At 42.3% G+C, this 23,658-nt stretch overlaps 1 protein-coding gene across 2 annotated transcripts in view; it reads left to right on the forward strand.

Annotated features, from left to right (window-relative positions):
* Positions 1 to 484: 484 nt before the first annotated feature.
* The window catches only part of LOC127653362 (G-protein coupled receptor family C group 5 member B-like), a 108,034-nt gene continuing 84,860 nt past the window's right edge, over positions 485 to 23,658 (forward strand). For both annotated transcript variants that reach the window (XM_052140034.1, XM_052140035.1), the window contains exons 1-2: positions 485 to 1,026; positions 14,629 to 14,699. The gene's annotated coding sequence lies outside the window, so the exon portion shown is untranslated. The remainder of the gene's footprint in view (positions 1,027 to 14,628; positions 14,700 to 23,658) is intronic.

Genomic DNA, 23,658 nt, shown 5'->3' on the forward strand with positions numbered 1-23,658 from the left:
ATGAAAACGAGCAGGAGACAACAAAATTCGCAAACATTTTTATTTTGTTTGTCTCAGTTGTAACCCAATCAGTGTTGCATCATGTCATGAGAACGCATTTGGAAAACGTCACCCTCCCTGTACTCTCAAATTGTAGAGGGATTACTCTTTAACTGATTATGCTTACTCTCGCATTAAAACCATTACAAAAAAAGTGGCACATTACATAAATGTACATTACACACACAAAAACCACATAGTTGCTTTTCAGTGTGGCTTCCACCAGAGATCGTTTTTCTTTCAAAAATTCAAAAATTTCCAGTTAAAATGGTGTAAAAACAGATTCACCATGAACGTCGAAGTCCAGTGAAGAGAAATAGAGGCGGGGTTTGTTTGTGAGTGAAAGTAAGAGGCGGAGGTTCGTGTCGGAAATGGCAGGACATGTGTGTGACTGACAACGAGGGGCGTGGCTTGAGCCTTTCTGATTGATTGAATCAAACAGCTGAGAAGGCACGTTAATAGCCAAAGGGAATGTTGTGCTGCGGATATTTGAAAGAAGAAACGTAGAGAACACCGCAAAACACATTAAAACATTCACCGAAGACGAACCTTCTGCGGCGAACGAACATCAAAGAAGAAAGTAGACAATAGCCAAATGTGTGTGTGTTTTAGAGGCGATGAAGAATGAGGACGCCTGTCAAATGTCATATCGCGGTGGAGACTGAAGAACAGCGCACGCAGCACTAAAGCAGAAGCGCGAGAGGGAATCCGGTTTTTATAACGTTTATTATTATAAATAATAATATTCTCAACACGTTTTGTTTGTGTATACGTGACATCGTTTATTAATCAGATGAAGGGACGATTCAGCAAACGCTCTATTGAGCTGAATATTTTGTGAAAAATCAAGTAACCATCTTAAAGAAGGATTGTGGGATTGTTCTCGTGTAAACCCAGCAGAATCATCCACTGCACGAGCCGAAATGTGACATTTTCCACAACCGCTACAGCGCATTCATTGATCATTGGATTCTTTAATCGTTCAAGGTACGTGCACAGAGCAGCTATAAGCAATGAATAATGATATAAATAATCACGGATCTGCTGTGTGTGTGTGTGTGTGTATATATATATAACACCGCAGATATCATCTCTGTTCATTCTGACTCTATTTTTGAAATGTTGGCAGGGATTACTAAAGGTCATGCTGCTGTAAATGGACGTTTTAAAGAGAATATATTGAAGCTGAGTTGAAAATGAAAAGAGAGGGGCACGTCAACAAAGCTTTATTTTCAATGAGAACTCAGGAGATCATGTCCTCTGGTACACGAAGTCTTTACTAAAAATGCCTTTTATTATCTGAACATCTGAATTAGGCTATACCTTATGTACTGACTAATAATGACATGAGACATAGAAGAGCACATTATGTGATTTTTTTTTGAATAAATAAATAATATCATTCAGAAATGGAAGAGACGTTAAATATTTAACATTTTAATTGCCATTTATAATTCGAATGTGGCCATGCAATGATGCAAGTAACATGTCAATTAGATGTAAATAAGCGGGAGCTGGGATGCCTTCATACTACACATTAAGAGACATTTGAAAGAACATGATTTGTTTCTCTCTCAGTCTCTGCATATCATTTCACCAGTCATGTACAGTATGTGGATGCTTAAACCTTACGGAGTGCTATCAATATTTTCACATTATGTAAATGCAGAACTTGGCTTTGTAGTTGGTTAAGAAAACGTTAGCCACCAAAAAGATGCAACACTGCAGCCTCAGTGACTAATCATCTTAATATCTTGATTTGTCAAGGTTTAAGTCAAACATATTAGAAAAGTAAAAGAGTTATGGGATTGAGGTATTTCAATGAGTGAAGTGACTTGGAAAGCAATTGCTTCTTAAAATGTTTACCATTGATTGAGCATAGGTTCAAATAAACATGCAATACTACAGCGATTTTCTTTGAAAAAAATAAATAAAAAATACATGTTGTTTAATCTGTCTAATAAAGATAGTGTTGTGCTAATGATTCAGAAATGCAGTCACCCAAAACAGTTTGAACATACAGTATCATTTATAGTGAATATCTTTAACATCTCACAAGAATGGACCTTAATGGTTCTAAACATATGCTTAATTTTCTTAATGCAAAATAAAAACTATTATTTGATTTTTAGGTGAAATATATGCTATGCAATGTTGTTTTGTATGTTATGATAAGGTATCTATGATTAATTTAGGCAGAAAATCTGTTTATCAGTCTGTCAGTTATTTGCTTTAGTTAGAAAGACTGCACAGGCTCATATGACGAAGACTTAGTGTGAACCATGCAGCAGAACTGGTGAGAGCTGGATCCTTGTTATGTAATAGGAGACCAAAGCAGCACAAAAGAGTGGGAGCAGATTGAATGGGGGTGCAGTGGAGAGCAAAACACATCTCGCTCTGGATATCCTCAAATGGTGCAGAGATTAAAAAAAATGACAAATAATATGTGCATGGCACACATTTACAGAATATGTTGTGTTCATATGTTGTGTTATGGCGCTGTTGTTGATGCACAAAGGATGAGGGTCCCCCCACCCCCAACTTTCTGCCTAATGGCCCATTACTGATGTTGCCATGGCAATCGCAGCACAATGAAACAAGGCATCAGCTTTTCCCTCTTTTTTACATGGTGGAAAGGGGTGGAAAAATAAAACACCTCATGATGACAGAGTCCAACTTAGAAGATACTACTTCACAATGTACAAATGTACAAACTGCCACTTGAGAGTCTTTAAGGACACTGTAAAATCAAAAGTTTGAAATTTGTTAAAAAGTTTTCATTTTTTAGGCTCATCTGTAGGCTAGTGTAGGCTCTGAAGTCCATGATGCCTGGCTAGCATCGGCTATAGTTTGTCATCATCACTCAGCAACATGAGGCAGTGGAGTCCATCACAAGCAGGAACGGAGGTGGATCTGGCCGGCTCTGGTAACTTTGGGATTCATATCCCAAGGTTATCAGAGCAAATAGAATATATGGAAACGATAGAATAATATTATCTTAGCTGCCATTCAATTTTAATCAGAGTTATAAATCATGATAGATGTTTCTGGTTCTGGCAGACCTAACTAAAGCAGCCTTATTCTGGGTTGATGATACATTATGTGTATGCCTGGCTAAATAGATGAGTCTTTAGTCTAGACTTAAACTTAGTGAGTGTGTGACTGCACCCTGAACAGTGTTAAGGAGATTATTCCATAGTTTAGGAGCCAAATTGGAAAAGGATCTACCTACTTTTGTGGATTTTGATATTCTAGAATCTTTTAACAAGCCAGAATTTTGTGATTGTAATGAATGTGATGGAATATAGCATGTCAGAAGGTTACTTAAGTACTGTGGAGCTAGACCATTCAAAGCTTTGAATGTAGTAAACAGAATTTTAAAATGAATATGAAATTTAACAGGTAGCCAATGTAATGATGGTAAAATGGGCCTAATATTATTTTATTTCTTGGTTCTTGTTAGCTTTCTTGCAGCTGCATTTTGAACCAATTGAAGTTTATTTATTGCACTTGCATTACATCCTCTCACTAATGCTATACAATAATCTAGTCGTTCGTTTTTCGGCATCAGCATCAGAGGGCATGTGTTGTAACTTAGCAATATTTCTCAGATGGAAGAATGCTGTTCTACAAACATTGGAAATTAGATTTTCAAAGGACAGATTGGTATCAAACCATCTAATTTCTTCTCTGTAGAAGATGGCGTAACAGTACATCTATCGAGAATCAAATTATATTTTTGCAGCTTATTTTTAGAGTTTTGTTTTGTCCAGTAATTAGTACCTCTGTTTTGTCAGAATTGAGTAGAATAAAATTTGACATCCAATCTTTGACTTCATTGATATACTATGCTAATTTGGAGAATTGTGAATTTTCATTGGGTTTAGAAGAAATATAAAGTTGGGTATCATCGGCATAAGAGTGGAAACTTATTCCATGATTCTTGATAATATCTCCCAGAGGAAGCATGCATAAGGAGAAAACCAGGTTGAGATCTGGTGACTGTGGGGGCCATTTTAGTACAGTGAACTCATTGTCATGTTCAAGAAACCAATTTGAAAACCAATAAGAAAGCTAACAGAATTATAATAAACAGAATTATAAACATGATAAAAATATAATGTAACTATAACCTTATACACTCACCTAAAGGATTATTAGGAACACCTGTTCAATTTCTCATTAATGCAATTATCTAATCAACCAATCACATGGCAGTTGCTTCAATGCATTTAGGGGTGTGGTCCTGGTCAAGACAATCTCCTGAACTCCAAACTGAATGTCAGAATGGGAAAGAAAGGTGAGTTAAGCAATTTTGAGCGTGGCATGGTTGTTGGTGCCAGACGGGCCGGTCTGAGTATTTCACAATCTGCTCAGTTACTGGGATTTTCACGCACAACCATTTCTAGGGTTTACAAAGAATGGTGTGAAAAGGGAAAAACATCCAGTATGCGGCAGTCCTGTGGGCGAAAATGCCTTGTTGATGCTAGAGGTCAGAGTAGAATGGGCCGACTGATTCAAGCTGATAGAAGAGCAACTTTGCCTGAAATAACCACTCGTTACAACCGAGGTATGAAGCAAAGCATTTGTGAAGCCACAACACGCACAACCTCTAGGCGGATGAGCTACAACAGCAGAAGACCCCACCGGGTACCACTCATCTCCACTACAAATAGGAAAAAGAGGCTACAATTTGCAAGAGCTCACCAAAATTGGACAGTTGAAGACTGGAAAAATGTTGCCTGGTCTGATGAGTCTCGATTTCTGTTGAGACATTCAGATGGTAGAGTCAGAATTTGGCGTAAACAGAATGAGAACATGGATCCATCATGCCTTGTTACCACTGTGCAGGCTGGTGGTGGTGGTGTAATGGTGTGGGGGATGTTTTCTTGGCACACTTTAGGCCCCTTAGTGCCAATTGGGCATCGTTTAAATGCCACGGCCTACCTGAGCATTGTTTCTGACCATATCCATCCCTTTATGGCCACCATGTACCCATCCTCTGATGGCTACTTCCAGCAGGATAATGCACCATGTCACAAAGCTTGAATCATTTCAAATTGGTTTCTTGAACATGACAATGAGTTCACTGTACTAAAATGGCCCCCACATCTCAACCCAATAGAGCATCTGCATCTTAGTCTGCTTTTATGCCGCTCTCCTCGTGCTCACTGGAATTAGAGACAGGTGTTAGGCATAATTTAGCTCAGGTGTAAGCGCCCTTACCGCTTTCCTCTCCCGGACGGGCGCTTGACCACGCCCCCGCTGCCACAATTACAAAGATAGATACTTTTCTATCAGGCATTAATAAACTGAATAAAGGGAGAGATTCAAAATTTATTTTACCATCTCTACTTCTCTGTTAATTTATTATTCAGTTTCAATAATAATAATTAAAAAAAAAAGAAATGTATAGAACGTTTAATGTTTGTCGCAAAGCGGGCGAGTTTACGTGTTTTTTTTTCTAAAACTTTACCCGTTTACATGCTAAAAGAGCGTGCGTGCGTGCGTGCGTGTGTGCCACAAGTTGACAAGTCTGACAGGCAGACAAGGAATAAAGGAGATGCGCACACGCATGTGAGATTCTCCGTCCGGTTGCATTTTTTTCTCAATACCGTAGATAAGCAAATGTACATGTATGATAACCGTACATTTTTAAACCGTGGTATACCGTGAAACCGGTATACCGCTGCAACCCTAATTCCAAACATAAAAAAACAAACACAACTTAAAAAAAACTGAATCAATTATTCACATTAAACCCCCTCCCATATTTATGCACCTAACTTTGATCATGGCTTTTTTATAGATCTTGAAGGGATGTTACAAGCCGCTGGCACCCCTCATGATATAATATTGGGAGAAGACTTGGACTTTTTGCTTGACCATAGTGAAGCAAATGTGTGCAAGCCCCCTAGAGCAAAATTGACACTTCACAGGATGTGTTAAAATCTTGGTCTAACAGATATTTGGAGACTTTTGAACCCATCTAGGAGGGACTATACATTTGTTTTTATCCATCTATAAGATTTACTCTTCTATATATATATATATATATATATATATATATACATATATATATACACTCACCTAAAGGATTATTAGGAACACCATACTAATACTGTGTTTGACCCCTTTCAGCCTTCAGAACTGCCTTAATTCTACGTGGCATTGATTCAACAAGGTGCTGAAAGCATTCTTTAGAAATGTTGGCCCATATTGATAGGATAGCATCTTGCAGTTGATGGAGATTTGTGGGATGCAGATCCAGGGCACGAAGCTCCCGTTCAACCACATCCCAAAGATGCTCTATTGGGTTGAGATCTGGTGACTGTGGGGGCCATTTTAGTACAGTGAACTCATTGTCATGTTCAAGAAACCAATTTGAAATGATTCGAGCTTTGTGACATGGTGCATTATCCTGCTGGAAGTAGCCATCAGAGGATGGGTACATGGTGGCCATAAAGGGATGGACATGGTCAGAAACAATGCTCAGGTAGGCCGTGGCATTTAAACGATGCCCAATTGGCACTAAGGGGCCTAAAGTGTGCCAAGAAAACATCCCCCACACCGTTACACCACCACCCTGCACAGTGGTAACAAGGCATGATGGATCCATGTTCTCATTCTGTTTACGCCAAATTCTGACTCTACCATCTGAATGTCTCAACAGAAATCGAGACTCATCAGACCAGGCAACATTTTTCCAGTCTTCAACTGTCCAATTTTGGTGAGCTCTTGCAAATTGTAGCCTCTTTTTCCTATTTGTAGTGGAGATGAGTGGTACCCGGTGGGGTCTTCTGCTGTTGTAGCCCATCCGCCTCAAGGTTGTGCGTGTTGTGGCTTCACAAATGCTTTGCTGCATACCTCAGTTGTAACGAGTGGTTATTTCAGGCAAAGTTGCTCTTCTATCAGCTTGAATCAGTCGGCCCATTCTCCTCTGACCTCTAGCATCAACAAGGCATTTTCAGCCCACAGGACTGCCGCATACTGGATGTTTTTCCTTTTCACACCATTCTTTGTAAACCCTAGAAATGGTTGTGCGTGAAAATCCCAGTAACTGAGCAGATTGTGAAATACACAGACCGGCCCGTCTGGCACCAACAACCATGCCACGCTCAAAATTGCTTAACTCACCTTTCTTTCCCATTCTGACATTCAGTTTGGAGTTCAGGAGATTGTCTTGACCAGGACCACACCCCTAAATGCATTGAAGCAACTGCCATGTGATTGGTTGATTAGATAATTGCATTAATGAGAAATTGAACAGGTGTTCCTAATAATCCTTTAGGTGAGTGTATAAGTCCCTCATTTCATCAGTTGCTGATTGCTCAATTGGAAACATTTTAGTCTCAGATCACATCCTGGTGTGTTAGAGATGCTGCCACATATGGAGAAAAGGAAATCATATAGTTGGATCTTTAATGTATCCCTTTTTCAACTGGTCCTCAGTATCCTCTGTGGGTATGGCTTGGGAGGCACTTAAGGCAGTTCTTAGGGGCTGGATCATACAATATGCCACATTCACCAAAAAATCCAAAGCACAAGGACTCGTGGAATTGGAAGGGAATATTAAAAGTGCCAAGGCAGAGTTGAAGCACCAAATGTCATCCAATGGCCTCAGAGAATTGACCCAACTGAAATACAGATATTTACATTTATGCATATGGCAGACGCTTTTATCCAAAGCGACTTACAGTGCACTTATTACAGGGACAATCCCCCCGGAGCAACCTGGAGTTAAGTGCCTTGCTCAAGGACACAATGGTGGTGGCTGTGGGGCTCGAACCAGCGAACTTCTGATTACCAGTTTACCAGTTATGTGCATTAGACCACTACACCACCACCACTCCGTGTATTAGATATAATACTATTTTGTCACGGAAGGTGGAGTTTTGGCTATTCTGGGCAAGACAGTCATACTTTGAGTCAGGGGACTAGGCAGGAAAATGTCTGGCTAGATATGTAAAGCATAGAGACTCTTTTTCTGCCATTCCCTCAGTAAAATCTGATGGTGGTGAAATATTTACCTCAGCCATTGATATTAATCCATCCATCGTCAACCGCTTATCCTGTGTACAGGGTCGCGGGGGGCTGGAGCCTATCCCAGCTAACATTGGGCGAAAGGCGGGGGACACCCTGGACAGGTCGCCAGTCCAGCCATTGATATTAATAATGCTTTAAAATAATTCTATCTTGATCTCTATAGTTCCACGTCTTCATCTACTGATGAGGATATTAGAAACTTTGTGTAACCATTAGAACATCCTAAACATTAGGAATTTCATTAATGTCATGTGGCAGTGGTTAACGATCAGACTCTGGTCGCTGCCATCTCACTAATTTTAGATTATTTTACTCTGGATAGGGACACCTGGCAGGGTTGCCCTCTTTCCCACTTATTGTTCTGTCTTGCCCTGGAATCATTAGCAGCCACAATAAGAAAAAGATGATTTTCCAGGGGTGGTGGCAGGAGGTGCGGCGCATAAGCTTTTGCTTTATGCAGATGATATTTTAGTATTTGTCTCCGACTCTACTAGATTTATGCCTGGCCTCCACAAAATTATTAATTCCTTTTCTAAGGTCTCCGGATACAGAGTGAATTGGTCTAAATCTGAAGCTTTGGCTCTGACAGCGTACTGCCTCATAATGGCTTTTCAGCCAGGCACCTTCTAGTGGCTCAAGCAGGGCATTAAGTATTTGGGTATTTAATTCCCAGCAAATTTATATGATTTTATTAAAGGGTCAAAATTAACTCGAACTAAAAGTTTTTCGAATGATCTGGGCAGACTTTACATTTATCTATGACTGGGAAGGATAATGTTATTAAAATTAAAATTATAAACAGTCTCTCCCTGTAGATGTCCTCCTCTCTCATTTTAAGCTATTTGATAACATAGCAAAGTCCTTCATTTGGAATGTAAGTGTCCTAGATTGCATTTTAGTAAGTTACATAGGTCTATTGACAAAGGTGGGCTAGGCCTACCCAAGATTTGTTTTTTTATTATGCATTCGGTCTCAGGCATTTGGCTCAGTAGACACTTCCATCAGAAAGAGCCCCTCCCTGGTTTTGTATTGAACAGGAAGTTCTTGCCCTTATTTGTTTTATTGCAAAGCCTTTCTATTAAACTAATCGGAGACGTTAAGTTACACCCCATTATCTTGCATTTGCCCTCGGTATGGACAAAAGTGTCCAGAGTGTTCAATTCAGACATTTATTTAAATGTTTCCTCAAACATATGGCTGAACCCTAAATTATGTATTAATAAGTCCCCTTTCTGCTGGACAGAGTGGATTGTGAGAGGGGTTACTACACTCTGTGTCCTGTATGAGAGTGGAGTGTTGAGATCTTTTGAGAATATTGTTCAACATTTATGGATTCCTAGATCTCCGTTTTATATGTATTTACAGCTCCACCACCTGCTTCTGCTTGTTTTTGGGAGTAGCAACCCCCTCCACACAAAGCGGCATATACTCTGGAAGAGGTGATTACTACTTTTGGAAAAGGTCATGAGGCATCAGTGTATTACTCCCTGCTAATTCAGAGTCTGGGTGATGGAGCTTCAACTTTTTCCAAGAGATTATGGGAGAAAGATTTAAATTTGGTATTGGAGGAGGGAGTGTGGCTACGAATTCTAAAAATGTCAAGTCTGCATCTAGAGATGGCAATGCCAAACAGAAGTTGGAGACACAACCCATGTCTTTTGGGGGTGTGTTAAGATCCAAGAATTTTGGTAGAAGGTTCAGTGTTGTTTGTGTGATGTTTTAGGCACTCAAATTTTACTTTGCCCCAGACTTTGTATTTTGGGCGATGGGGCGGTTATAATTTTGGGGGATAAACATAAAAAAAAATTGGGTTCTGACCAGTATTATTATTGGCAGACATATTATTTTAAGGGTTTGGAAGTCGGACGGAGCGCCATCATTTCCTGAGTGGTGTGCAGAGATGGGGAGTGTGGTAGCTTTCGAGGAGTTGGCAAATAGATGGCAGGGCTTTGGGGACATGTTTGTCAGGACATGGGGTAATTATTTACTCTCAGGGAGGGTAAGGGGAGAGACAAGTCTAGTTTAATTATGTATGTTTATTATATTTTAAATTTCTTTCTTTGTGTGTGTGTGTGTGTGTGTGTGTGTGTGTGTGTGTGTGTGTGTATTATATGTGACCACAGTGATGTTCGCTGGGGGTTAGGGTGGGGTTGGTGTTTGGTGAGGGATATTTGTGGGGGTTAAATCTTGATTTGCTGTGTATGTGTTGTGTTTTTCTATTGTGTATGTTTTAATCAATAAAAAATGTTAATTACAAAAAAGAGTGGTCATATTTTTGGCCATCACTGTATTTTGTTACAAGTTATTTATAAAATACAGACCATGTGTGCACTATATATCACAGATATTTTGATCTGACACAGCCCAATAGCATGAACACACAATATGTTGTTCTATTTCTTATTCTAATATCCAGTAAATTCTAACTGGATTTCAATTATAACAATAACCCATATGGACAACGTATATCAATGACTGCTTCTTAATATTAGGGATGTCCCGATACCATGTTTTCCACTTGCAATCTGATTCCGATATCAGAAATCTCAGTATTGGCCGATACCGATCCCCATCCAATACGGTGTTGTTTTTTTTGCATAATCAGTTTATAATATCTTTACATTATTGTGTGGAAATAATTGGGTGTACTGTTTAATATCGTCACCTTCCTAAAATAATGTCCCAAGTAATTTTTTCAGGTTTTTCAAAAAACTGAACCAAATATCATGAGGAGATGATTTCGGCAAAAAAATTATTTTTGTCAAAAAATGACTTGGGACATTATTTTAGGAAGGTGACAATATGTAAAGAAACACAAACTTTTAACTAAACATTATTTCAATATAAATGCATGGCTTATTAAGAAACACTTTATAACTAGTATACACGTAGACATTTTGGCAAAAACTTTTTTTTTTATTTGTATCTGAACTTTAAAGGATTCAGATCTCTTTTTTTTCAATTTAGTTGTAAGATATCAGCTCACTTTTCATTCATACAGTCACTTTTTGGAACCCATTCAACTTAAATATTATTATCATTTGCAAACAAATGATAATAATAGTAATATCTCAATTATGCAGGTTTCTGAATATACACACCTGCATATCATTAGTGGCAAATCAAAGACTGCATAATTAACACACACACACTCTTTACCTGTTCTCATCGATAGTATCTCTGAGACTCCAGAACTTTCTACTATGTCAAACATACCTGTGTCTTCATTATTGCCTGCAAGTATCATAAAATTGTTGGGAGTCATCTCTTTCATCGTGTCTATACACTGTCTGGATATTACTTACCTGCTGTTTGCCTCTCTGCTCAACTGGATTTACTCACAATGTTTACATCACTGTTTCAATCCTTGACAGCTTTAACTTTTAAACCCTCATGCTTTTTATTCACATTTTAATTCGCTTCTTATTTAAATTCTGGTAAAATGCACCTCCGGTGCCGTTCTAAGTCCATATTATAAGTGAACCGAACTGCTGAGCATCTACATCTGAGATGTTGTTCTTTTGTAGCGCTCAAATATTGTGCACGCGTGACGGCTAAAAGTTGCTGCGCGTGCGTGTGTAAACAGAGAAGAACCATGCACTAATGCGCTGGAGCTGCGTGTGCATTTTATATGTTTACTTATTAAACACAGCCTATTGCGATTCACAGAGCTATCACGCATCTTCAAGTGGCTTTGAATAAAATGTACGAGTCATGTGAACTGCTTTAATGGTGTTTTAACAGTTCTTTTATGTCATTTTTTTGAGCTTGACAGTAACGAACATTACTAACACACCGTATCAGATTTGGGTCCGGCTCGTCGGACCGATACCCGATCAGTCCAAAAACGTCAGTATCAAAGCCGATACTGATCCAGGTATTGGATCAGGACATCCCTACTTAATATGGCAAGGAAATTAAGTGGTACTTAATGAATATGTACTGTTCCTAAATTCCTAAATTGTAAACTCAGCATAAAAAGAAACGTCCTCACACATTCAAATGCTTTTATGTTAAGGAAACTTAACATGTGTAAATATTTGTATGAACATAAAAAGATTCAACTATGACAACAAGTTTCACAGACATGTGACTAACAGAAATGGTTCAAAATCAAAAGTAACAGTCAGTATCTGTTGTGGCAGCAGTTGCATTAAGTACTGCAGTGCATCTCCTCATGGACTGCACCAGATTTACAAGTTCTTGCTGTGAGATGTTAATCCACTTTTCCACCAAGGCACCTGCAAGTTCCCGGACATTTCTGGTGGGGAATGGCCCTAGCCCTCACCCTCCGATCCAACAGGTCTCAGACATGCACAGTGGGATTGAGATCCGGGCTCTTCGTTGGTCAGGGCAGAACACTGACATTCGTGTCTTGCAGGATATCATGCACCGAACGAGCAGTATGGATGGCTGGTGGCATTGACATGCTGGAGGGTCATGTCAGGATGAGCCTGCAGAAAGAGTACCACATGAGGGAGGAGGATGTCTTCCCTGTGCTTCATAGCATTGAGATTGCCTGCTATGACAACAAGCTAAGTCCGATGATGCTGTGACACACCGCCCCAGACCATGACGGACCCTCCACCTCCAAATCGATCCTGCTCCAGAGTACAGGCCATGGTGTAATGCTCATTCCTTCTACGATAAACGCGAGTCTGACCATCACCCCTGGTGAGACAAAACTGCGACTCGTCAGTGAAGAGCACTTTTTGCCAGTCCTGTTTTGTCCAGTGAAGGTGGGTTTGTGCCCATTGTTGCCGGTGATGTCTAGTAAGGCCCTGCCTTACAACAGGCCTACAAGCCCTCAGTTCACGCTCTGTCTATTGCGAACAGTCTGAGCACTGATGGAGGGATTGTGTTTTCCTGGTGTAACTAGGGGCAGTTGTTGTTGCCATCCTGTACCTGTTCCGCAGGTGTGATATTCGGACGTACCGATCCTGTGCAGGTGATGTTACACGTGGTCTGCCACTGCGAGGATGATCAGCTGTCCTTCCTGTCTCCCTGTAGCGCTGTCTTAGGCGTCTCACAGTACAGACATTGTAATTTATTGCTCTGGCCACATCTGCAGTCCTAATGCCTCCATGCTGCATGCATAATGCACGTTCACGCAGATGAGCAGGGACTCTGGGCATCTTTCTTTTGGTGTTTTTCAGAGTCAGTAGAAAGGTCTCTTTAGTGTCCTAAGATTTTATAACTGTGACCTTAATTGCCTACTGTCTGTAAGCTTTTAGTGTCTTAACGACCGTTCCACAGGTGCATGTTCATTAATTGTTTATGGTTCATTGAACAATCATGGAAAACATTCTTTAAACCCTTTTAAAATAAAGATCTGTAAAGTTATTGGATTTTTACAAAATTATATTTAAAATACAGTGTTCTGAAAAAGAGTTTTTCATTTTCATTTGAGATATTTATCATCTATTCATTTTCTCTACGTACTTGATATCTACACCACTGTCTTTTGAAAACCAACCGAAAAAACATATTACTTTCTGCTGATAATCACCATATTTACCCCTAAAAAAGGGTTACCTCTACGCCAACTTTATTGATTAAGATGAATCTGCAATTCAGACGATGATACCCATTAACGTGGGTTCAATCAGCGTTTCAGAAAGTAAAAATGTTGCGCAGAGAACAATCATTACATAATACAAAAAAGTTACAAAGAAACCTTTGTCAGGTAATTATTTCCTCACTTATAATGATAAAAGTAGAAAATATAAAAAGTAGAATTATCTTGTAGTCACACAAAAAAGGTGTATCACATTAAATCCTGTATAACCTGCACTATAATTAATGTGATTTACATATTAAAGTACCCATGTCCATGTGTTTGTTGGCAAGACACATCGAGCACTAAAAACAAGAATCTGCTAACATATTCATAGGCAAGACATCACCTGTTGACATTTTTTTGATTGTGATCACAATATACAACAATTAAAATGCATTGGAATTTAAAAGGTTACAAAGTATCGACGTGGTGGAGACATCGATAGAAAGTTACTGCAGAGAGAAGCATTTTGGATGTATCAACTGTGTCTCCTTTGGGTTTAAATGAAGACTTTGATCTTTCACCTTTTCTGTAAAGCCTCTTTTAGGGGGTGACTGCTGATATATGTACAGCATTGTTTGATCAATGTATCAGTTACTTTTCTGAACAATTTAGTTGATTACTTATGTTTATTTTAATTGTCTCTGAGTAATGAACTGTTTATGGGTGATTATCTAATTTCATACAAATACCTGTTTTTATTCCCCTGCTGTTGGATTTAAACAATAAAGAACCTTTATTTTTCTAAGACATTTCCATAGTGCAGATCTTCCTATTGTTTGTCTTGCATGGACTTAATCATTTCGTCATAGCACCTGGATCAGCTGGGAGAGTGTTGATTTGCCACTTTATGAATTTATTCTAATATTCTACCAGGAGCACAAAATACAAATGGTATGAACTGTACCACTGTCGTTTCAGAGCAATTTTGTCATGTGTATAAAAAATGAAATAAACTAAAAGGACTTTCATTTTCTGTTCAGGGGTCCATCTTTTAGACCACAAATTTCAAGAAAACTGATCTGCCACTGAAAAAACAATATCTCATTCTAAGGTAAGCTGTTAACATTGTTGTTTGAGTTGAGTCACGATACTATTAACTCATGCAACAAGTTGTCATTTTTATTTGGATAGCACTTTTTGCAACACACATAGTTTCAAAGCATCTTTACAGAAAATCGTTCATTAACAGAAAATGAAACCGTAATATCTATAAAGTCTTAGTCATCATTGTGGAAAGTTGCATTGATTAATTCAATACTTTGTCAACCAGTTAATGCAATAGTGCCCATCTTTCATGCTCTAGAACTCGCAGTGGGTCTCCTCAGATAGCTATGAATGGGACAAGCTGATGGAAGTTATTTGATATATAGAGAGATATTTAGCCGAGTTGGATAACTCCACTTTTGGTGAAATCTAAATCAAAATGAATTTGAAATTAGTAGTAGTAGTAGTAGTAGTAGTAGTAGTCCTTTATTGTCACATAGTAAACCAGTGAAATTGGCCATCGACCTGTCCATACAAACATACATATGACAAGGGGATAAACAGGACAGGAAGACAGGGAATTAGAAGAAATACAGCATGACATGAGGAGAGGAGAGGAGAGGAGAGGAGAAAAAAGGCAGCCCCCAGACTATGCTCCTTAAGAAGTACAGTGTGGGAACAGGGAAAAAAACACCTCAGCAACATTAGCACATAATCAGTACACTCTACAACATGAACAAGACTTGCAACAGGGGAGGGATTGGGGGTGGAGGTGGCCCAGCACAGGCAAGCAGCCATCCGGACCTGCAGCCATGTTCGGCGCTGGTCACAGACCCGCCTGTCAGACTGGGGGTACAAAGCGCTAAGGCGAGGGATAGGGTATCGGGCGGATGATTGCATATCTGTATATATGTGTAAGAGTTCATGTGTGTGTAGGCCTGGAGAGTCGCTATGCCAGCATCTAATCTAGGTGCCTCAGTCCGCAGGGTAAATTACTTAAAACATTGGTGTTTTAGTGAGCACCAATTTTAACAGTTAAAATTTCTCACGGTTTGGTTTGTATCACGGTTTTAGGGTCATGGTTTCAGTATGGTTCGGTATTTGTTATGTTCAGGGAAAAAATATTACTGCCAAATCAAAATTACAAATATTATATTTGGTAACAGACTCTTCAAGAGATTTACCCTCACTATAAACCACCATGGTTTTATTACAGTAACATAGTTTAAACATTGTATTTGTTGTAAAATCACAGTAACAACAAAATTAACATGGTTATTGTCATAGTTAAAATACTATAGTAAAATAAAGGTTACTACATGGAAACTACAGTATGACTGATGACCGCCCCATAGCCTAAAATACAGAGTCTGGGGAAAAATGAAATTTGAGTGCCCAATACATCACACATAAAACTCTGAACCTTCAACCAAAATTCTTGGATCTTAACACACCATCAAAAAACATTGGTTTTGTCTCCATCTTCTGATTGGCATCACCAGTAGGTGGGTGTGCCTTTAAGACCAAGCCTATACAATCTAGAGGGGGTCCAATAGAATCAATGTAAAATCTTGAATTGCATAACGTGCACCCTTGCATCTCTAGATGCAGACTTGGCATTTTTTAGAATCATAGCTCAACACTCCACTCATGTAGGTCACCGAGTGTATTAACCTCCCTCACAATCCACTCTGTCCAGCAGAAAGGGGACTTATTAATACATAATTTTGGGATCAGCCATGTGCTCGAGGCTACATTTAAATAAATGTCTGAATTAAATACTCTGGACACTTTAGTCCATACCGAGTGCAAATGCAAGATAACAGGGTGTAACTTTTATAGAAAGGCTTTGCAATGGCGAAATAGAGGAAAGAACTTCCCGTTAAATACAAAACCAGGGAGGGGCTATCTCAGATGGGAGCAACCAATGAGTCAAATGTCTTGAGACCGAATGCATAATAATAAAACTAATTTTGGTTAGGCCTAGCCCACCATTGTCAATCGGCCTATGTAACTTGTTGAAATGTAATCTGGGAAGTTTTCCATTCCAAATGAAGGACTTCACTATGGAGCCAGAAATACGACAAAACAATTTGAATTTGAATTGTGTAAATCTGAATTATAGACTTTTGAATTATAAGTGTGATTTTGCCAAATTTAATATTACGTTGTATTTTAAATGGGTTTGAATTTTATTTTTTTTAAACTCTAATCCTGGACATTTCATATTTAACCATAATTAGGGCCCAAGCCTTGAAAAGGCAAGGCCCTATTGTTTTCGTTAGGATGACTATGATTATTATTTTTTTTACGACTATTGGGGCACTTTTGGGGCTCTTAACGTGCTCGAAAACTCTTGAAACTTTGCACACGGGTCAGAACCCGCGGCCATTAGGGCCGGGCTGAAGCTGGTACCGAGCGTGGCAGGGGTCTCGACGAGCCCCTGGAACGGGTCCGAAAACTTGGTCCATAAATCAAACACGCTTGCATGTAATAATATGAAACTCGGTACACATATAGATCTCATTGTTTCATATATCCTTCATACTTTTACTTTTTACCTCAGCCCAACAGGAAATCGTCTATTTAGGGTTGTTTGGAAAAGGCATGCAATGGAATTTGAAATACTCCTCCTAGAGAATTCCACCAATCGCCACAAAACTCGGTCAGCATGAAGTCAAGACATTGAGGATGAAAAATTGCCGGCGGATTTTTGATATCTCGAACGGTTTGGCCGTGGCGAGGAAACGAAATGATGGCGCGAAAAGAGAAACAGGAAGTGTGTTATAACTTCTGCATACATTAATTGATCTCGATGAAACTTCAGCAGTTTGTTCGCTGTAAGAGCCCGATCGCATGGATGTGACTATTGTGAGTCAAAGTTATAGCGCCACCAACTGGCAGAAGGAAGTGTGTCACTTTCAAAATGCTTTGAAATCACCCTCTTATTTTTACCCGATTTACTTAAAACTTTTGGTGTGTAATGTAAACACACGGCAGATGTAGACATGTGAAAGGATTATTGATATCTTGGATACTGTTGCAGCGGCAATGCTTCAAACTCGAATATTCTTTTTGATGCTTTTAGACTCTTAGCATACTTGAAATTGCATGAAACTCGACAGACACATCACATTTATTAGCCAGTAGACATGTGCAAAGTTTCAGAAACGGGCGTGGTGCAGGGGCTCAGTAGCGCCACCTTTTGACAAAAGTGAGGGGTTGGTTTTATACTTTAACCCACAGTCACAAAACTCAGTAATTATATTGTTCTCATCGAGCCGGACAACTTTCTAATTTACAGTCATTAGCTCAGACCAACAGAAAGTCAGATATTTTGGTTTGAATGTGGATTTTTGGAGAATTTTCTCTGCCTCTCCCACTGACCCTACGTCTCTCTGTGTCTGGGGGAGGGGCTGATTTTGCTGATGAGTGAAATGCTTTTATTTTTGTTTTTCAAGGTTTTGGGGCCCTTAACGTGCTCAAAAACTCTTGAAACTTTGCACATGGGTCGGAACCCGCGGCTATCAGGGCCGGGCCGAAGATGGTACCCGGGCGTGGCAGGGGGGCTCGACAGCGCCCCCTGGAATGGGATTCAAACACTTGTCCGTATATAAAACATGCTTGCATGTAATAATATGAAACTCGGTACACTTGTAGATCACATCGGGCCGAACAACTTTCGTGCTCTAAGTTTTACGCCAGCCCAACAGGAAGTCGGCTATTATGGGTTGTTTGGAAACACATGCTCTGGAATTATATATATTCCGCCTAGAGAATGAATCCAATCGCCACCAAACTCGGTCGGCATGAAGTCAAGACATTGAGGATGCTACATTCGGACGGATTTTTTGATATCTCGAACGGTTTGGCCGTGGCGAGGAAATTGATTTAGGACTAAAAAGGACACATGAAGTGTGTTATAACTTAGTTAGTTCTATCTACAGTTACAAAACTCGGCGTGTATATTGTTCTCGTCGAGCTGAACAACTTTCTAATTTACAGTCATTAGCTCCGACCAACAGAAAGTCAGATATTGTGGTTTGAATGTGGATTTCTCTGAATTTTTCTCTCTCTGACAGACAGACCTGCGATTCTGTGTGTGTGTGTGTGTGGGGAGGGAGGGAGGGAGGGGAGGGAGAGGGTTTTCTGTTGGGTGAGATTTGCATTAAGATATTGTTTTTCAAGGTTTCCGGGACTTTTGGGGCCCTTAACGTGCTCCAAAACTCTTGAAACTTTGCACACGGTCAGAACCCGCGGCCATCGGGGCCGGGCTGAAGCTGGTACCCGGGCGTGGCAGGGGGTTCGACAGCCCCCTTGAACGGGGTCTGAAAACTTGGTCCATATATCAAACATGCTTGCATGTAATAATATGAAACTTGGAACACTTCTAGATCTCATCGGGCCGAACAACTTTCATGCTCTAAGTTTTACGCCAGCCCAACAGGAAGTTGGCTATTATAGGTTGTTTGGAAACACATGCTCTGGAATTATATATATTCCTCCTAGAGAATTAATCCAATCGCCACCAAACTCGGTCAGCATGAAGTCAAGACATTGAGGATGCTACATTGCGTATGGATTTTGATATCTCCAACGTTTTGGCCGTGGCGAGGAAATTAATTTATGAATAAAAAGGACAGCATAATAATGGGAGCATAAAAGCAATCCATACGACTCCATTGGTATAATTCATAATTCCCACAGTGTACTTGCTTGTTATATTAGCTACTACAAAATATATAAATACATTTACTATCTTAACTTTAATGATCTACTTAACATAATGATAAATAATCGTAAAATATGATATCGTATGCTATGTATTGTGAATACACCCATGTTAAACATAAAAATGTACTTCCATTGCATATCATAGGAACACATAAGCGTAAATTATAATTACATTAATAAACCTGTACAAAGACCTCCAGATAAATACTGGCCTTCTGGATTAACACATTTAAGTGCTGCAAAAGATATTGGCCTATGACATCCTATGACATTAAAAATTATTCTACATTTGAATTACCTCATAGATGTGACTATTGTGGTTCACGGTCATAGGCCCTGTCCCAAATGGCACACTTCATATGAATTTTCAGTCTTGTGTACTTATTTCATGTGTCCATTAACTCCATGAGACCGTAGGGTGTCTCATTTTTCATTTTAGGTATCAGAAGGGTGCTCACGCATACTTTGTGGTTGATATGTGCCCTCGATGCGCACTTTTGCAGAGCCCACACTGATGCAAGGTCTACAGCACACATCTTCTCGACAGTCAAAGCGAGGTTACGTTATTGCCCATCGTGCACAGCAACCCTAAAGGCACAGGGGGTGGTGGTGCCACCGGCTTGGGCCCGCCATCGCTGCTCGCAGCTATATTTTGAATTGTTTTTTTTATGGCACAATATAATAAATATGTATTTTCAAACAGCATATTTTTGGTTCTGAATTCTTACACTGTAAATATCCTGTTTTAAAAAATACAGCTTCAAGTTTTTAAGATGAAGAAGAAATTCAGAACACCAAATTCAATATTCTAAAATTCAAACCGCAGAAATTCAGATCTACAGAAAGTGGGTCAGAGGTCAAGCTTCCGTGTTACACAGGGAAGAGTAGAGCGTCTTGGAAAAGTCGAACGGAGCATTTTGGCCAGTTACAGGTCGAGGTGCATGTGATTCACAAGGTTGCCATTCTGACCATGAAGTAGTTCTTAAACTTGTTATGATTTATATTTTTATGGTTAGCACGTTAGCACATTCTCAGCACATGTGACATTTGTCATTCAAAATACTTAATGCCTTCTCTGGGCCACTGGAAGGCGCCTGACTGAAAAGCTGTTACTGTTATGAATAGAGACAGAGGCAAACGGGAGGTGTGGATCCAAACGCGGAACTTTTATTGCAACAACTAAAAATAATACAGAACACAGGAACAAAAGGAAACATCCACGAAGGGAAAACAGAGACTAAACCTTGACAGAACATGGAAACATCTACGAAGGGCACAGGAACCTCGAACGAGTAAGTGAAAGTAGGGAACAGGGCAGGAAACTTGGAACTAACACATACAACGATCAACGAACAAACAGAGGAAAGGCAGGGTTTAAATACACAAAGGAACAAACAAGGGAATGAGGGACACCTGGAGGAAACAATCAAGGGAACACCAATCATAAAAATGAACTACAAAGGACTACAGAAAACCAAACAGGAACTAAACTAAACTTCAAGATAAAAGCACAAAAAAGAACAAAAGACAACAATGAACATGACAGAATCCCCCCTCAAAGGATCGGATTCCAGACGATCCTAAAACAACAGAACAAAAGATAAAAACCCACAAAAACAACATGAGGGCACCAGGGGCAAACAGACAGTCCAAGTGGGCACAAGGGGCAGACAGACAGACCAAGGGGGCACAAGGGGCAGGCAGGAAGTCCAGGGGGGCACAGAGGACAAGACAGGCAGGCCATGGAGACGCAAGGGGCCGACAGGCGGTCCACGGGGGTATGTGACGGGGACCGGGTAAGGTGGTCTGGGGGGCGTCCACCGAGCAGGGACAGGTTTATGAGGCCAGGGTGGTGGCCACAGGGCTAGGACCGGTTTGGGTGGCCTGGAAGTGGCCACTGGGGAAGCGGGTGGAGCTGTGTGATGCGGGGCCAAGGAGGACCTCTGAGGCGGAGCAATGGAAGACTTGGGTGGCGGCGCCGAAGGAAGCATAGGCAGGGCCGCAGGAGACCCTGGGGGCGGAGCCGAGGGAGGCTCAGGAGGCGGAGCCGAGGAAGGCTTCATGGGAGGCGCAGAGGAAGGCTTCGGGGGCGGAGCTGAGGAGGGCCTCGGAGGTGGAGCCGGGAGACGAAGCCGTAAGAGACTTGGGAGGCGGCGCCGAAGGAGGCATAGGCAGGGCCGTGGAAGGCTCAGGAGGCGGAATCATGGAAAGCTCAGGAGGCTCAGGAGGCGGAGCCGAGGGAGGCGGAACCATGGAAAGCTCTGGAGGCTCAGGAGGTAGAGCTGAGGGAGGTGGAACCATGGAAAGCTCTGGAGGCTCAGGAGGTGGAGCCGTAGGAGGCTTGGGAGGTGGAGCCATAGGAGGTTCAGGAGGCAGAGCCGTAGGAGGTTCAGGAGGCAGAGCCGTAGGATGCTCTGGAGGCGGAGCCCTAGAAGGCCCTGGAGTCCCTGGGAGCAGAGCCGTAGGAGGCTCGGGAGGCGGAGCCAGAGGAGGCTCGGGAGGCGGAGCCAGAGGAGGCTCGGGGAGAAGAGCCGTAGGATGCTCTGGAGGTGGAACCCTAGAAGGCTCTGGAGTCCCTGGGAGCAGAGCCGTAGGAGGCTCAGGAGGCGGAGCCGAAGGCGGCTCGGGGAGAAGAGCCGTAGGATGCTCTGGAGGCGGAGCCCTAGAAGGCTCTGGAGTCTCTGCGAGCAGAGCCGTAGGAGGCTCGGGAGGCGGAGCCGAAGGCGGCTCGGGGAGAAGAGCCGTAGGATGCTCTGGAGGCGGAGCCCTAGAAGGCTCTGGAGTCTCTGGGAGCAGAGCCGTAGGAGGCTCGGGAGGCGGAGCCGAAGGCGGCTCGGGGAGAGGAGCCGTAGGATGCTCTGGAGGCGGAGCCCTAGAAGGCTCTGGAGTCTCTGGGAGCAGAGCCGTAGGAGGCTCAGGAGGCGGAGCCATAGGAGGCTCAGGAGGCGGAGCCGAAGGCGGCTCGGGAGAAGAGCCATAGGATGCTCTGGAGGTGGAGCCCTAGAAGGCTCTGGAGTCTCTGGGAGCAGAGCCGTAGGAGGCTCGGGAGGCGGAGCCGTAGGAGGCTCTGGAGGCGGAGCCCTGGAAGGCTCGAGAGGCTTGAGGGGCAGAGCCCTGGAAGGCTTGAGAGGCGGAGCCCTGGAAGGCTCGGGAGGAGTAGCCCTGGGAGGCTTGAGGGGCGGAGCCCTAGGAGGCTCGGGAGGTGCAGCCCTGGAAGGCTCGAGAGACTTGAGAGGAGGAGCCCTGGGAGGCTCGAGAGGAGGAGCCCTGGGAGGCTAGGGGGGAAACTGGCTCTTGGACGGGCACGACCACTGGCGCTGGCTTTTGGACGGTCATGGCTACTGGTGCTGGCTCTTGGACGGTCATGGCTGTTGGCGCTGTCTCTTGGACGGTCATGGCTACTGGCGCTGGCTCTTGGATGTCATGGCTACTGGCGCTGGCTCTTGGACGGTCATGGCTACAGGCGCTGGCTCAGGGACGGTCGAGGCTACAGGCGCTGGCTCACTGACTGCTGAGGCGACAGGCGCTGGCTCACTGACGACTGAGGCAACAGGCACTGGCTCACTGACATCGGGGGCTAATGGCTCTGGCTGGTTGACTGTGGGTGACGAGGGCTCAGGCTCGATGACCGTGGCTGACGAGGGCTCAGGCTCGCTTGACGGGGCAGGCGTGGGCTCTGGCTCGCTGGCCGGGGCAGGCGTGGGCTCTGGCTCGCTGGCCGGGGCAGGCGTGGGCCGGGAGGCAGAAGCCCGTCTTCTCCTCCTCCTCCGGGCAGACGAAGTGGGCAGTGCAGGCTCATGGGAAATGACTGGTATGGAGGCTTGCTCGCTGACAGGTGGGGCAGGCGTGATGGGAAAAGCCATGGGCGAGCCGCTGACCAGCAAAGTCTCCTTCACAAAATCACAGAGCGTCCAGCCGTGCGTCGCTGATGGCAACAGCTCCTTGAGCGAATCGGTCAGACTAGCCCGGAAGAACACCACCAGGGAGGAGTCTGGGAAGTCGGTCGCCCACGCTAGGTCCAGGAAGTCTCTAAGGTGGTCCTCCACCGGGCGGCTTCCTTGCCTCAGGTTCAGGAGGTGGCAGCTTGCCTGAAGAACCGCTGGATCCATTGTGGTCGATCGTTCTGTTATGAATAGAGACAGAGGCAAACGGGAGGTGTGGATCCAAACACGGAACTTTTATTGCAACAACTAAAACTAAAAATAATACAAAACACAGGAACAAAAGAAAACATCCACGAAGGGAAAACAGAGACTAAACCTTGACAGAACATGGAAACATCTACGAAGGGC

Source organism: Xyrauchen texanus, chromosome 12 (genome assembly GCF_025860055.1).
Source record: "Xyrauchen texanus isolate HMW12.3.18 chromosome 12, RBS_HiC_50CHRs, whole genome shotgun sequence".
Lineage (NCBI taxonomy): Eukaryota > Metazoa > Chordata > Actinopteri > Cypriniformes > Catostomidae > Xyrauchen > Xyrauchen texanus.